We start from the raw sequence: 14027 nt of genomic DNA, 5'->3' as shown, positions 1-14027 counted from the left end.
CCACTGGGTCTTAGAGGACCCATGCTCTCTCTCTCCGTTCTTCCTCATGAGAAGAGCCACAATTTGTTCAGGGAGGTCCAGGGGCCACAAAGTTTCCTCTGGTAGGCTTCCTGGAAGTCAGCGTGGCTGTGAGATGGGTATATTGTGGCCACGTCCGATGGGCCTAGCAAAAGTGGCAAGAAGAAGCAGATGCCACGGCCACCTGCTTGCTTGCTTTGCTTTGCTTTGCTCCTGGCCCTCTTTGCTGTCTGTAAAGCACACTCCTTGCCTGGACGTGGATCAGTCCCCTATGTCAATGGAAACAAAAACCAAATCCCAATAATGATGGTTACAGAAAGAAGAAAAGGGACAATGAGTCACTGACCACTTCATGGAGCTGCCTCACGAGCCCTGTCTCCACCCAGGGCTCCCCTCGTGTGAGAAAAATCAACTTTGTTCGAAGCAGCCGCTTTCTTTGCCACTTGACAGACCCCTCTGGTATTCCTTTTTATTTTCCTTTTTTTATGGAAGCAGTAAAATGAGCACTCTTTAAAGGGACAAATAAGCTACTGCCTCAATTTTCCAAGCTGTTTTTTTTTCTAGGCAGACCTTTGTGAGATAAACATTCAGGGGTGATAGCCTCCAGGTCATCCACGAAGCTGGGATAATACATCTCCAAAACAATTTGTAGAAATATTTGGTTCCCTTTCCGAGCTTGGGCCATTTACAACTGCACAGCCACAAAGGGAGAATTACAACAAATTTGATTTATTCAGGCTAATAGACTCATTTCCATGGAATAATAGGAAAGTAAAAAGGAAAATAAGACATAATTCATCAATTAAACTTGACCTGTTGTTCCATCACCTAGACAGGCTGTTTGTGTCAGAGACCTTGTCTAATCCTTGCACAAAGCCTCTGGCCCCTCATCTATGTAATCCCAGTGTAAAAGGATGGACTTTTCCCTCACTCCTATATTTATGCTTTCAATAAACACTTAGCGAGTGCCTGTCCTGACTGCCAGCGCTGTCCTGGCTGTAAGAAATCAAAGACAAACAAAACTCCCACCCCTGGCTTCGAGAAAGGTACAGCAGGCCAGGCAGAGGGGCGGTTAGCAAACAGCCCATGATCGAGGCCCCTGCACCCAGTGAGGCAGGGAGCAGGGGTGGGGAGCTCTGACTGGAGATTAACCAAGTATCTGCAGAGGGTGTAGCTCCTGTGTGAGTCTTGAGTCTCCAGCGGTCTTCACCAGGGGAACAGGCATAGAAAGCAGGGTCACCTCAGGTGTGCAGTACGAAGGGGCACATGAGGCCACAAGCCATTACCAAAGGGGAATCTCAGAAGTGGAGGCTGCCTGGACAGGCATGAGGAGCTGGGGATTCACCGGAAGCGGTGACATGATCAAATCTAAATCTGGGCTTTAGAAGGAGGGGCACCTGGGTGGTTCAGCTGGTGAAGCATCTGCCTTCAGTTCAGGTCATGGTCCCCGCGGTCTTGGGATTGAGCCCCATGTTGGGCTCCCTGCTCGGTGAGGAGTCTGCTTCTCCCTCGCCCTCTCCCTCTGCCCCTCCTTCCCCTGCTTGTGCTCTTTCTGTCTCTCTGTCTCAAATAAATAAAATCTTAAAAAGAAAAAAAAGAGCATTCTAGAAATGTTGACATGCATAGGGTCATGAGGTCTCTCACTGGACAAAGAGAGATGCATTGTACCATCCAAGGTCGAGAGAATGAGACCTTAAACTTCCTAAAGGTGGACGTTTGTGCCTGAAGAGGAGAGAGCAAATTTTTTTAAATATGAAGAAAATAAATTTAAATGAAGAAAATGTAGCTACAGATAGGAAGCAGGAAATAAGAAAAAGGCCATTCTGAGACGCCTGGGTGGCTCGACAGTGAGTGTCTGCCTTTGGCTCAGGGCATGATCCCGGGGTCTTGGGATCGAGTCCCCCATCGGGCTCCCTGCATGGAGCCTGCTTCTCCCTCTGCTTGTGTCTCTGCCTCTCTCTCTGTGTCTCTCTTCAAAAAGAAAGAAGAAAAGAAAGAAAAAGAAAGAAAGAAAGAAGAAAGAAAGAAAGAAAGAAAGAAAGAAAGAAAGAAAGAAAGAAAGAAGAAAGAAAGAAAGAGAAAGAAAGAAAGAAAGAAAGAAGAAAGAAAGAAAGAAAAAAGAAAGAAGAAAGAAAGAAAGAAAGAAAGAAAGAAAGAAAGAAAGAAAGAAAGAAGAAAGAAAGAGCCCATTCTAAGGAAAATCCCCAAATTTCCCTCTCGAATAACCAGGCTAATTGCAATTCTATTCTCCGAAATAGAAATTAGAAAGGAGTGGGTTTGAGGGAGAAAGGTTTTCGGTCTGAGCCGAGATTCCATCTGTAAACTGGGCATCAGGACCCCTTCCTTGCAGGACCACCGTGGCCAGCACTGTGTGGGATGCCTCGCAGTGACTCAGCCCCTTGCCCCGTGACCACGACTAACTTGACGGCAAAGTCCCTCTGTGACATCCTGGCAACGTTCCCCAGGGGCTGTTGTGGACAGACATCAGTGCGTACGTGCTTGTGTGTGTACAGTAGGTGCCAAATAAGTGTTGGCTAAATTTAAGCGAATCTAACAATAGGAGCACTGCAGCCAGGGGTGGGAGAGGGTGGACGGGTTCCGGGGGGAGGGGGTCGAGGGGAAGGACACATCTCTGTGTAAATGGCCTTGTGTTGCACAAATTTATGGCATCTGCTCATCTCAATCGCCTTTGAACCCAGCGAAGTAGGTGCTTCTGTCTTGAATTTAACTAATAAGGAGATTGAAATTGAGGGACAGTAAGCAGCATTGCCAAGGCCATAGGGTCAGAAAATCCTTCCTAGGAATGGAGCCCAGATGGCCGGCAGCGCCCAGCCCCTGCCATCACACTGGCACCTGTTCACCACCCCCCATCCTGTCTGTCCCGTGGGCCACCAGCCGCTCTGAGGCAGGAAGCCATCCGGAACAGTGACGTGTGACGTGCGGAGGGCACCTGGTCAGGGCGAGGCAGTGCAACAGGCCTGGGGCAGAGCTCCCTGAAGGGTAGGGCCCCCCGCACCCCCTCACTCTTGCCAGCGCAAGCGTCGTTTTCAGAGGCCTGGGAAGTTTGTCTTGTTTTTTTCTGGGAAATGGATCAAGACGTTCAAACACTGGTGTTTTCTTCATCCAGTGATAAAGGCCCCGCAGGTACTGTGGGTGTCTCTCCTGCTGAGGGGCTTCGATCAGGCGCCTTCTGCTCTCAGGCAGCAGCTGAGTGATGCACGCGGCCCCCTGCCACACAGGCCGCATTTATCAAGGGAGCTCTGGTTTTTCTCAGGCCGTGAATAAATCCCTAATTTTTACACACACACACACACACACACACACACACACACACTGGAAAATGGCAGCAACCTAGTTAACCTTCCTTTAGAAGATTCAGAAACCACCCCCTGAAGACAGGGACATAGTATTCCACCCTCTGACCTCACTGTGAGGGTCTCTGCAAAAGGGTGATTTGCAGGGACTGCAGGGCACGTGATTCACGTGCGAATTTGTACCAAAGGAGCCCCTTCCCATTGAGGCTGATCCAGTTAGTCTTGGGCAAAGAGGACCAAGACCATGAATTTACCTTTTTCGTCTACTCCCACACTTTGAGGCGGGTCTTCCACAGACCATGTTTTGAAAAACACTGATCTACAATCCTCTCATATCTCCCTTAAGTTTAATAGAAAGCGGGCTTCCTGGGAACTTTAATTTTTAATTTTTCTCTCTCTCTGTGGAGGCCCTAAACAATGTAGTCAGCCTCCTTAGCCTCTGTGTCTTGGTCTATAAAAGCTGAGTGTTGCCCACACAAAATCTGGCTCTTCCTTACTTCTCTGTGTTTATGAGCGAAAGCATGTGGCGCTTGTGCATTGCATTTAGTGTATCGTGCATTTCTCACATGCGGTATTATTTTTCATCACAGTCGGAAATAAAGCTGTCAGATTGGTCCTCTTTCCCCGGAGCACGCGTAGGAAAGGGGGTCTTACAGTCTTAGGAGGAGCTGGTGAGGGCAAGACCTCACCGAAACCTGGATCTTCGGACTTCAGATCCAATTCTCAGTTTCCTGCAAGCTCTGTCACCAGAAGCTTTTCTCAAAATTCTTACCCCATATGTTTTTAACTAAGAAGCAAAGGCATGCAGAGTTCTCCCAATGCCCCAGGAAGCTTTCTTCAAACTCAAGGGAACACTCTGGAATGTTTTCTCTCTTCTTCATAGCCAACCACCTAACTTTTACTGAATGCTCTGGAGATACTGTCAGGTTTATTGTTTGGGCATCTGGGGACCGACACTTAGACCTAAGTAGCTCTAATTCCAATCAATCTCCGACCATGACACAGCTTGAATGTGGACTCCCATGACAGGATAAATGTAAAGGCTTTCCTGGCTAGAAACACACTATTTTTAATTTGATTTAGAATCCCAGAGATTACATTTGACCAAGACATTACCATGATCCTCTTTCCCTGCCTTGTAAATCACAAAAATGTGAAGAGTACCTCTCTATGATTTATACTGCACTCACTTAATTTTTGAGGTGGTTTTTACAGACACAGAAGTGTTTATTAGCAATCCTGTTCTTTTACTTTGTGTCTTGAGAAAACACACTTCCCAGTCCTTTTAATTTCTCCAAATCTGAACACTAAAGCAAGAGCATATGCTAGGAGATACGGATAACAGAGGGAACTGCTGCTTTATTAAAAGACTCTTCTTGTCCCAAGTGTTCTTGCACAACTGAAATAGAAAATAAAAGAGGCCTTTAATAGAGAAAGAATAGTCAACCATTAAAAAAAAAAAAAGCAAATTAAATAAACTAGAGGTAGGTTCTCTGATAAAAAGCAAGAATCTCTCCTTGGGGTATTACCTTTTCTGTTTTATAACAAAGTAGACCAAGAAAAATTTAATTTAAAAGTTACTAGCTGAGTCCAACCAAGGATAGCAAAAAAATTATACCCAAGCAAAAACTTGTATCATTAGATTTTTCAAATCAAAACTTTGGCCAAAGTGGAATTGTGGGAAGGCTTCTGTAAGCTGTCCAGACTAAATCACAAGCCCCTTTAAAACTTCACAAGGCAAAAAAATAAATTAAAAAAAATTAAAAAATAAAATAAATAAATAAAACTTCACAAAGCAAATCAGGAGAAATAAGAGATGGAGGGCATCTTCTAAAATTTAGCCCATAGATCATAGTGCAAAATTTGGAATAAAATAGTTGCCTCACTTAGGGATGATTAAAGTTCACGGAAACACACAAGCACTCATATAAGACACATCGTCCACAGGCCTGATGAGTAGATAAATCTATTTAAAAATATATGCTACACATACATCTGACATACACTGTACACAGTTCTCTTTGTCTTCAATATATTTCTACGAACACAACCAAAAGAAAGCAAAAGCTCTCCGTTCAACTACAATCCATATTTTTATAGTACTTGATCCAAGAATACCTTTTATATGCTCCAACCTCAAACTACGTAATCTCTAACATCATACAAACCTGGCTTATTTCTGTTGAATTAATGTTAAGTTTGTCTTAAAAAATAAATCCTTTTCTTCCTCTCTCAGGAAACCCCATATTAATTGTCAACCTTCACGACACATATTTCTTTCTCCAGTAAAACACCTCTTCTAGAAAATTCCATTCTCTATTTTTTCTTCAATGACAGGAATAAATGCCTGTGGTAGTTTGGCTGATTATTTTCTTTTTTCCAACCCTGTCCATTTTCTATCATTCTTTACCTTCCTCTGTGCCCTTGGAGCTAAGCACCCTAAGACTGCATGAACCAAGACTCCATTACTGGCTAGTTCTGGTTGGCGTGCCCAATCAGAGGCACCCCTGCAGGAGTCCAGAAGGTAGGAACGTGCTCCTTCTGTGCTTTGTTCCCTATCTGCTCTGGCCCCTATTGAATGGTTTCAATTGTTACTGGCCTCTGAGAAAATAAATTCTTCTACTTCTCCCTTTTCCCTGGAGTCATAAAAGCTTCCATTGCTTCAAAGATAGCCCTTCCTCTATATGATAAGAAGACAATGTGGGAATCCTGCCAGATGCTGAGTGTATCTAACCCCCCTCCGTTCTGAAACTGAAAAGAACAACACAGTGTTTCCGTGGGCTCACAGGACACACCGTGAGACCACTTCTGCCCTAAACTGCACTTGCCACCTGACTTCCAGAGTCACCAGTCTCTTCTCAGTGCTTAGGTAGGACTTGTGGACCTTGGTGATGTGTTGATCATCAGGGATTAACATAAATTCAAAGCCAGTGTCAAGAAACTCTTAGCAAATCTGGGTATTTACTGCCTCCTAGTTCACAGGTTCCCTGGTAAATGCCTACTGTCCCTCTAGTGAAGGCATAGAAGAAAATTTAAAGCGTATATTTGAGGTGTGTTGTGGGATCTCTCCTCAAAGGAAGACAGTTTCTCCCTTGATCAACAGACTCGGGGTCCATGAACTAGCACAATTCTAGGAAGTGGGTGAAAGATTATGAATTACCACTGTGCTGATCCTGGTAGATTTCTGTCCACCATGTTGGATTCTTGGTGGATGATTTTGATCGAGCAATATCTAGGAGGCTCCCTGCTGGTTATTATCTGCTCTGGCAAGTCATAAGGCTAAGCACCAGCATCAGCATTCCAGTACTAAATGGAAAACCTCTGTATGAGACACTCCTAAGCAGGTCCAGAAAATATGTGAAAATTGCATGTGCAGGTGTCCCATTCCTCCTACTACTGCTTTGTGGTCTTTTCCTCCGCTCACATCTGAAATTTGGTGGAATTTTCCTCAGTTGACTAGTTATCTGAAGAAAAAATAATTCAGGCATAGCTGGGTAAGGTTTGTTTGTTTGTTTTTGGCGGATCTGTGTAAGTTACTGGGTGGAAGTGGATATAACATATCATATAGTTCATTCAAAAGTATCCTTGCCAGATGGCAGTGAAATGAAATTTTCCCAATAGGAATAAGTTGGGGCACATATCTGGTTGTCCACATTGTTTTGTAGGAAAGATAATTTGAGATATGAATGACACAAAATAATGGACATTAGATAATGTATGGCCAGTTGAAAAGGATCAGATTGGTGACAAGGTGATCGATCTTTCAAAGGAATATTGAGTGTGTCTCTTGGAATGGGCACACATAGTGTATAAGATATCTGTGTGTAATATCAATGCCTAATAAGGGACATCCATTTCAGAGAATGTTCTCAACAGCCAGATGACCAAGAAAACTCATTTTGTAGATACCTGGTAACCTCTCTCTCTCTCTCTCTCTCTCTCACGCACGCCAGAGCAGTGATGCTCAGTGAAGGCTCTAAATAGACTCAACAACATAAAATTCCCTTCTTCTTTTTCTTTTTTTAAAGATTTTATTTATTTATTCATGAAAGGCAGAGGCATAGGCAGAGGGAGAAGCAGGCTCCATGCAGGGAGCCCGACATGGGACTTGATCCCAGGTCTCCAGGATCACGCCCTGGGCCGAAGTCAGTGCTAAACCGCTGAGCCACCCGGGCTCCCCTAAAATTCCCTTCTTTATGGCTGATATAGATACAGCCATTGATGATGCTGAGTGCCCCACCTACCAATAGAAGATGTCAACACAGACCAATCAGCATGGCACCATTCCCTGAGGTGATCTGGAGAGATTGGTTACCATCTAGCCAAAAGGTAGCAAATTCATCACATTGGCTCCCTTCCATTTTGGAAGGGCAGCAATTTGTCCTCATGAGAATAGGTACATATTGTAGATAGAAATTTGTTTTCCTTGTCTGCTGTTTGTTTTCTTTCCCAGCTGCTACTAGCATCTTGACCCCTTTAAAGAATTCTCCATTGTAGTACTCCATGCAACATTGTTCTGACAAAAGTATTTAGAAAATATTTGCTTCCTGTCCCACAGCCTTAGGCTTGGAAGGGTTAGGGGTACAATCTCCAAAAAAGAAAACCTTCCACAAGAGATAAAACCATAGTTCCATTGATGTTGAAGCTAAGACTCCTTTCTGGGCATTTTAAACTCTTCTTACTACTGAACAAATGAGCAGAGATGGATCCTTATTAGTAACAGGAAGTTGGCTCCAACTGCACAAAATGGGTAGGGAGTTGTATGGCTGGAATCCAGGATATTCTTTGGAATAACTCTTAATATTTCCGTGATCATTAATAATACTCAGTGGAAAGCTGTGACAAAACAAAATGGAATCTACAAATTCAGGGACATGGGTTGAAAAAATTCCTTTGAGCAGCAAAATCTGATCAAAACGTAGCCTTGAGGCGAGGATCCAATCAAGGCTAAAGCTGTTTATTCCCATTATTAACAGCCTTTGAATGGATTAAGGTAGCACACAGTAAATCCTTTCAATTGAATAAAATAGCTCAGGGAAAAGAGATTAAAGGGATGTATCTCCCACCTCAGCCTGATTGGCCCAAGGCTTGTAATTAAGTTGAGAAAGAGAAAGCATGGGGCAGGAAGCAAATATTGTAAATCTAAGAAATATGTCTAGAAAGAATTCTGGATGTGGCTGTTGGCACATGTAGCTGACTGAGGCAGACATTTGAAAAACTGCTAATATTTCAAGGGTGTATTGTGGGAGAAATCACGAGCATGGACAAAATAATATATGCTTGTTCAAGAATAAAATTGACCTTTGGTCCCTAACTTTCTGGAAGGCTGGGGAGCCCACTGGAGAAAGTTGCTCCGCCAACAGGGAGGACATAGCATCACAGTCTTACTTCCAATTCAGATGTTCCAGGAAGGATAATTTAAATACAAACAACCAGAAGAGTAGCTGAGAGCCAGTGGAGAAAAGTTAGATGGGGCGGGGGACCCTTCTAAGAACCAGAATTACAGTCTACAGGACATTCTGCATTCCTTCAGCCAAAGGGTCCCCATGACATTTGTCTAGCAATGTAACAGGATTTCTTTTCCTTTCATGCCCATGATTCTTGGTCAGGCCACTTCAAAGAACGAAGAAGTAGAGCAGATGAAGAGTGGTGGGCAGCAAAGAAAAATTTATTGATAGTACAGTAAAGTACAGGTAGGACAAAGCTAGCTCCCAGCTCCCAGCTCCCAGAGAGGGAGGGGAACTGAGAGGGTTGCCACCGGAATTCCTAAGTCTAGGGGTTTATAAGGGCTTGTTGCCAAGCTGTTTTAATCGGATTAACCCTCCATATTCCTGTCATCTAATCAGGTCTTTTGCCAACTATCTATCACATGGGAAGAGATGGAAGGCTCCTTCCAAAGTGCTGTAAAATCCTTTTAAGGGTGTTTCCTCTTAGGGTGGGGGACCCCTTGTCCCTGCCTGCCTTTCTTCTAAGTATCCTTTATCAGCATCAAATTCATCAAATTTCAGGATTTCTACAGAGTGACTTCCCTGTGTTTCTTGTTTATCACCTTTCCTGGTGATGATAGTGATCTATCCTGTATTACCACTGCATATTAGGGTTGGTATTTGGGCTACTGGATGATGACTTGTCTGTATAGATCTCCAGACAAGGAGGAGATATGTTAGGATACTTAGCATCACTGGGAGATCATGGACATTGAAGTTGAGCTGTGATTTGATGAGACTTTGCTTGGGAAGTGAGTCAGTGTATGTTTTAGAGGGAGAGGACCTCAAATATTTAGCGACCAGAGGGCAGACTGTTAGAGTGATTACTGCTGTTCATTGAATATTTTATTTTCCTCCCTTTTGGACACATGGTTCACACTATACTTCCTGGCCAACTTAAAGTTGCTTTAATGAATGAAACATAAGCTGAATTCTATCATTTCAGGTTGGGAACTCTTACTTACTTCACAATTTGCTGTGCTCTCTCTTTTTCTCTGCTATAATTACCAGCAAAATTCTATACAGTGAATGTTCTATTGTCCTGAGTAAGGGCAGTACTAAGGGGAGGCTCGCTGGAATCCATCAAAATCCTAGAGGAAACAAAACAAAACAAAACAAAACAAAACAAAATCCTAGAGGAGAAGAACATAGGCAGCAACCTTTCTGACCTCAGCTGCAGCACCTTCTTGCAAGACACATCTTTGAAGGCAAGGGAAACAAAAGCAAAAATGAACTATTGGGACTTCATCAAGATAAGAAGCTTTTGCACAGCAAAGGGTACAGTCAACAAAACTAAAAGACAACCTACAGAATGGGAGAAGATATTTGCAAATGACATATGAGATAAAGGGCTAGTATCCGAGATCTATAAAGAACTTATCAAACTCAACACCCTAAAAACAATCTAGTCAAGAAATGAGCTGAAGACATAGACATTTCTTTTAAAAAGACGTGCACATGGACAGCAGACATATGAAAAAATGCTCCACATCACTTGTCATCAGGGAAATACAAATCAAAACTACAATGAGATATCACTTTATACCGGTGAGAATGGCTAAAATTAACAAGACAGGAAACAACAAATGTTGGGGAGGATTCAGAGAAAGGGGAACCCTCCTGCACTGTTGATGGGAATGCAAGCTGGTGCAGTCTCTCTGGAAAACTGTGTGGAGGTTCCTCAAGAAGTTAAAAATAGAGCTACCCTATGACCCAGCAATTGCACTCCTGAGTATTTACCCCAAAGATACAGATGAAGTGATCTGAAGGGCCACCTGCACCCCCATGTTCATAGCAGCAATGTCCACTGTAGCCAAACTAGGGAAGAGCTAAGATGTCCACTGACAGAGGAATGGATCAAGAAGTTGTGGTATATGTACAATGGAATATTACTCAGCCATAAGAAAAGATGATACTTACTATTTACATCACCGTGTATGGAACTGGAGGGGATTATCCTGAGTGAAATAAGTCAGTCAGAGAAAGACAACTATCATATGGTTTCACTCATATGCGGAATATAATAGTGAAAGGGATCATAAGGGAAAGGAGAGGAACTGAGTGGGGAAAAATTAGAGACGGTGACAAACCATGAGAGACTCCAAACTCTGAGAAACAAACAAAGGGTTGTGTAAGGGAAGGAGGGATGGGGCTTGGGCTAACTGGGTGACAGGTGTTAAGGAGGGCACATGATGTGACGAGCACTGGGTGTTATACTATATGTTGGCAAATTGAATTTAAATTTTTAAAATTTTTAAAAAGGAGATCAAGGGTGTAAAAGAAGTAAGATTGTGGGGTACCTGGGTGGCTCAGTTAAGTGTCTGACTCTTGGTTTTGGCTAAGGACTTGATCTCAGGGTTATGAGATCAAGACCCACATCCAGCTCTGTGCTCAGCACAGTCTGCTTGAGATTTTCTCCCCTTCCCTCTTCCTCTGTCCCTCCTCCCACTCAGGCATCCATACATGGACTCTCTCTCTCTCTAAAATAAAATCTTAAAATAAAAAATTTAAAAAGACTGAAAAACGGAGGAGTCTCAGCTCACCCAAATGGGCACATAGCATGAGAAAGAAAGAAATCTTTGCGTCTTTAAGCCTCTGAGTTTAAAGCTATTTTTGATGATGATGATGATGATGATGATGATGATGATTAACTAGAACATTCTCTCATTTTTTTTTCAAAATAAATTACTAGACTAGAAAAAAACAGAATCATTACTAGGGCAGAAATAACAGAAAGAGTCCGCTATTTCCATTCACCACACAGTTTCTCATTCTTTCTAGCTTCTTGCCTCTTTTTGTCCCATTGAGGATCCTACAAGATGCACTTTCTTTCTCAAACATCAATTCCTTTAATAATGTTACTACTGATTACACTTCACTGAGTAGCTTCTACTTAACATGTCTTCCCTGGCCACATTGACATTAGTCGCGTAGTATGTTTCTACATGTAAGCCATTTCTTAAAGATAATGAAACTCAAACCTTTGAAAGAAGACTAAAATCGGGTTTGAACAATCCTCTGGGGGAATATGGGCCTAAATGGTACATGCGTGCTTCATCAATCAGATCAGCTATTTAAGAGTTATCAACGTAAGACAGCTTGCAGGGTGGGTGCCTTACACATGAGTTTCTTCATGAAGAAACTTCTTTCGTGTCTGAAAAGAAAAGCCATCATTACGGTATCCTATTCTATTACCAAGAACAGAGAGTTCTAGGACCTTCTTTTATTCATAATCCTCACTATCCTCTAACTAACCCCTGGAAATAAATCTTTGAAAATAAATCTCTCCTCGTCCTTTTTTCCCCTTCTTTTCATAACTGATGAATTTTATGCAGCTGTAAGTAGGAGCAGAAAGCCTTCAAATATGTGAGAGAATCACAAAAAACACACCACACAGGAGTTGATTATCCTACTTCTTCAGGGCCTAGAAAATGGAAGGTACCACATCAGGGAGATGTTCTCTGTTGTTATTAATGGATGAGGAGGTGCTGGGACAAATTCTGGGTGGCCTTTGAGTCTGTGCTTTGCAGTCCCTTCTGCACCCAATGCACACACAGGTTTGGGGATGGCAAGAGTCACTTGCCATTACTGTAGAAAACCAGCCAGAGACCTGCAGAGACCCCCCTGCAGCTGGAGCTGGCTCTGGCCAGTCACTTCTGAAAAGGCTGGGCTAGTGATTCTAATTCTTTTGCGTATTCCAATGTCATGGGGAATTCTGCAAAGAAGCAGATTATTTTATCTCTTATTAGAATGGATAAATAAGAAATTTTCATTAACAAGCACTCTAGTCGATTGTTAGCAGGTAGCGAGGCTTATACTGATGTTTGGAGGTGGTGCTTTAGTCGACACTGGAGTTCAGTGCTTTCTGATTTGGGGGCAGGTTCTTGTAGACCGCCTTACCCGCATTTCCTCCGCTTCCTCCTTTCTCTATGCAACTTAGAGACAGATTTTCAAGATGTCAGTATATGAACATGCCCAAACGCCTGTAGTTTGCCATTTTGAAGTTCTGTGGGCACGATGCTAATTGAATATACAGATCTCATTTCATAAATTGCATCTACATTGACTTATAGCCATGGCAACTTTCTCTTTATTCAAGGGCAAGGAAGCATATGCCCTGTGAAAAATCTCAGCTTCACCCCAGTCTCAGACAACATCTCTGGGTGTCCCTTCTTTTCTTCTGGTATGAGCCAGCAGAGTCCTGCCACTGCTATATTTTGTTCCCTTAAACTAGCATTTGTTTTATGCTTCTATGACATTAACGTTTGTATCGTTTGTCACCTGACATTAGCCTTTAATTTTAACTTGCCGTTATCAGGTAGTCCAATGTTTTAAGTTTATAATGTTTCTCACTTTTCTAGACACTTCTGTGAGAGAGAGGTTGTTATTATCAGATGGGTGAGATTTCTTCCAAGGCCTCTAGCAGGATAGGACTCTAGTCTAATTTATGTTGCCTAATATACAAACACCTCCCTGTATTAATGATCCATAATACTTTCCAACAATCAAAATATATTTAAAATTAGTCGTCATTTTTATAATATCACAACATTGACATTATTTTCATTCAACCTAAGTTTCTTGGGGGGGAGCCCTATAACCATCTATAAACTAAATTATTTCCTTTTCTGTTATCTCACAGGGGTACAACTGGAACAAATTCAAACGGAAGCAGATGCGAGAAGGTCAGTAGAAATATTTTTGTGTAACTTCCACTTTCCTGTACTAATGCCCTATTCTGTCTGGCAATGCCTATTTCTGATTGGCCTGGTACTCAAATGCTAACTCCACTTATTGTCTGATAACAGATTATAGTGTAGGCCTTTTTGGCTTCCTTGCATTTTAGTAATAAATTCAAAAGATCAGGTGACTTTGAGAACCAGGAGCCTAAAACCATCTTATTGGAATGCATTTCCTGCCCTTGCTCTGGCCCTCTCTCCTTAACAGAGGGCTTTGACAGAGGCTGTATACTCTCCATCCTCCCTGAAAGCATAAGGTTGCATTTTCTCTTCATGGATGCTTCCACTGCCAGCCTCCGAAGGTTCAAGAGTCACATGATTATAGTTCATAAACCACCGAATGCAATTAAATGGCAGCATCTATCAGAAAAAAAAAAGATAGACAAGAGACATTTATGCTACCCTTAAATGTATTAAGTTGTTAAAGCATATAAAAATAATATTTCAACTAATGCCATTTGCAGTGTCAG

General features: G+C 42.5%; 1 long non-coding RNA gene across 1 annotated transcript in view; it reads left to right on the top strand.

Moving 5' to 3' along the window:
- The window catches only part of LOC119869623, a 250616-nt gene extending 237089 nt beyond the window's left edge, over window positions 1-13527 (top strand). The window contains exon 4 of the long non-coding RNA XR_005371039.1: window positions 13461-13527. This is a non-coding gene — a long non-coding RNA (uncharacterized LOC119869623). The remainder of the gene's footprint in view (window positions 1-13460) is intronic.
- The last annotated feature ends 500 nt before the right edge of the window (window positions 13528-14027 follow it).

Source organism: Canis lupus, chromosome 16 (genome assembly GCF_011100685.1).
Source record: "Canis lupus familiaris isolate Mischka breed German Shepherd chromosome 16, alternate assembly UU_Cfam_GSD_1.0, whole genome shotgun sequence".
Lineage (NCBI taxonomy): Eukaryota > Metazoa > Chordata > Mammalia > Carnivora > Canidae > Canis > Canis lupus.
The sequence above is the reverse complement of the archived record's forward strand: the minus strand, read 5'-3'. Positions and strand labels throughout refer to the sequence as shown.